A 3117-nucleotide genomic window follows, 5' to 3' on the forward strand; every position below is an offset into this window, starting at 1 on the left:
ATGTGCCCCACAGCAGCTCCTGCTCCATAGATCTGTCCCACAGCAGCTCCTGCCCTATAGATCTGATTCAAATCTGCCCCACAGCATCTCCTGCTCCATAGATCTGACCCACATGTGCCCCAGAGCAGCTCTGCCCCATTGATTTTACCCACATCAGCCCCATAGGAGATCCTGCCCCATAGATCTGACCCACATCAGCCCCACTGCAGCTCCTGCCCTATAGATCTGACTCACATCTGCCCCACAGCAGCTCCTGCCCCATAGATCTGACCCACATCTGCTCCACAGCAGCTCCTGCCCCATAGATCTGACCCACATCTGCCCCACAGCCGCTCCTGCCTTATAGATCTTACCTAAATCTGCCCCACTGCTGCTCCTGCCCCATTGATCAGACCAACAGCAGCTCTTCCCCATAGATCTGACCAACATGTTCCCCACAGCAGCTCGTGCCCCATAGATCTGACCCACATCTGCCCCACAGCAGCTCCTGCCCCAGAGACCTGACCCACATGTTCCCCACAGCAGCTCCTGCCCCATAGATCTGACCCACAGCATCTCCTGCACCATAGATCTGACCCACATGTGCCCCACAGCAGCTCCACACTCATAGATCCGACCCACATCAGTCCAACAGCAGATTTTGCACCATAGATATGTCCCTCTTCTGCCCCACAGCAACTCCTGCCCCATAGATCTGACCAACATCAGCCACACAGCAGCTCCTGCCCCAGAGGTCTGACCCACATGTGCCCCACAGCAGCTCCTGCCATATAGATCTAACCACCATCAGCCCCAAAATAGATCATGCCCCATAGATCTGACCCACATCAACCCCACAGCAGCTCCTGCCCCATTGATCTGACCCACATCAGCCCCACAGCAGCTCCTGCCCCATAGATCTGACCCACATCAGACCCACAGCAGCTTCTGACCCATAGATCTGACCCAAATCAGCCCCGCAGCAGCTGCTGACCCATAGATCTGACCCAAATCAGCCCCACAGCATCTCCTGCACCATAGATCTGACCAACATGTGCCCCACAGCAGCTCCTGCCCCATAGATCTGACCCACATCAGCCGCACAGCAGCTCCTGCGCCATAGATCTCACCCACATCAGACCCACAGCAGCTGCTGAGCCATAGATCTCACCCAAATCAGCCGCACAGCATCTCCTGGCCCATAGATCTGACCCACATGTGCCCCACAGCAGCTCCAAACTCATAGATCTGACCCACATCAGTCCAACAGCAGATTTTGCACCATAGATATGTCCCTCATCTGCCCCACAGCAACTCCTGCCCCATAGATCTGACCTACATCATCCCTTCTGCAGCTCCTGCCCCATAGGTCTGACCCACATGTGCCCTACAGCAGCTCCTGCCCCATAGATCTGACCCACGTCAGTCTCACAGAAGCTCCTACCCCATAGATCTGACCCACATGTGCCCCACAGCTGCTCCACGGCACGGTTTCCCCGGCTCGGTGTGGCTCGCAAGCTTTGCGGCGCCGGCTATGCGTTTTTGCTTGCGGAGACGCCACGGGAAAGACATTTGGCTGATTCCGAGGAACGTCCGAGCACCACGGCCCGCTCGGATCCGGGTAGACCGTGCCGACCTAGTCGAGACGCATGGGCAGCGACGCCTAGCCGCCGACGCCGTGCCCCCCCCGCCCTTCCCCCCACCCTCTGGAGACGCTCGGAGCCGGGTAGACAGTGCCAGCGCAGAGGAGCCGCCATGAGAGCGACACTTGGCCACTTCCGCGGAACGTCCAAGCCGAGCGGAGCCTGCCGGGAGAGGCTGGACCGTGCCGGCGCACTCGAGCCGCCGCGGCTGAGACCGCTGGACGCCACCGCGGAACGTCCGAACCGAACGGAGCCCGTTGGGAGACGTTGGACCGTGCCGGCGCACTCGAGCCACGATGGCCAGGGGTCGAGCCGTGTTGACCGTGCCGGAGACGCCACTCGGCCGCAGCCGCGGAACGACCAGGGTGCACGTACGAGCCGGTCGCTGTTCGCTGGGTCAGTGCGCACCCGGGCTTCTCGCCGTCCCGCCACCGCCACCGCGGTTTTGCCCTTTTGTCTGCGTGTTTGTTTGTTCGTCCGCTCGTTCGTACTTTGGTCCGTTCGATCGTTTGTCCGTGCCCCCACGCGCCCTCTCGGTTTTATTATTTTCCGTTTGTTTGTTTGTTTGTTTATTTGTTTGTTTGTTTTTCTCGTGGGTTCTTCTTTACTTTCCACTTTTTTAGATTTTGAAAAAGCCGCCCCGCCCCCCTCGCCTCCCCAGCTCTGCAGGAAGAGCGTGGGCGCGTGCGCGGGCCCCGCCCACCGGGGTCCGTTCGGGCCGGATTTCCGGACTGCGGGCAGGCCGCGTGGCGAGGGATGGCGGAAGAGCGGCGGGAAGACGGCAGCGGTGAGAGGTGGGCCGGCGGGAGGCGGCCGCGTCCCCCGCGGGGTTCGCGCCTAGCCTCTCTCCCAGCCGGCAGATGAGGTGGAACGGTACGTAGGATTTTCGGCGGGAGGAGGAGGTGGTGGCGGTGGTGGCGGTGGTGGTGGTGGCGGCGGCGGGGCTGGGGGGCGGCGAGGCGTTTTGGCGGGCTCCGGTCGCCGAGTCGAGCCGCCATTGAGCCGAGCCGTCAGGAGCACCCCGGCGGAAAAAGGAAAGAAAAGAAAAAAACCAAACGGGCCAATCGGGTCCAAACAAATAACGGAGCGAGTGACTGACCAAACAACAAACAAACAAACAAACAAATAAAAAAACACAGTTGCGGGCCGGTCGGGCGAGATGCGTCCGGGAGAGGGCGGGTTGTGGGCGAGGGCCAGGGTGGGGGCAGGCGGAGGCGGGCCGCCGTCGGGTACGGGTCGGGTTCCCGCTCGTGCGGTGTGGACCGGGGGGGGGGAAGGTGGAGGACGGATGCGGGGCCGGGAAGATCAGGCGCCGGCCGGCAGACAGGTCTACCCGCATACCCGCAACCCCGTCGCGGACCCCCCCATCCCTCCTCGGCCACGCAAGCGACCCCCTTCTTCGTGACAGAGGCCGTGCCGGTCCAGGCCGGGCCGGGCCTACTCACGCGCGGGCGACGAGGAGAAAGAGAAGAGAAGGGAAGGGAAGAGAAGGGAA

The sequence above is a fragment of the Coturnix japonica genome, chromosome 29, assembly GCF_054131305.1.
Source record: "Coturnix japonica strain WE chromosome 29, WE-NBRP24, whole genome shotgun sequence".
In the NCBI taxonomy this organism is placed as follows: Eukaryota; Metazoa; Chordata; class Aves; order Galliformes; family Phasianidae; genus Coturnix; species Coturnix japonica.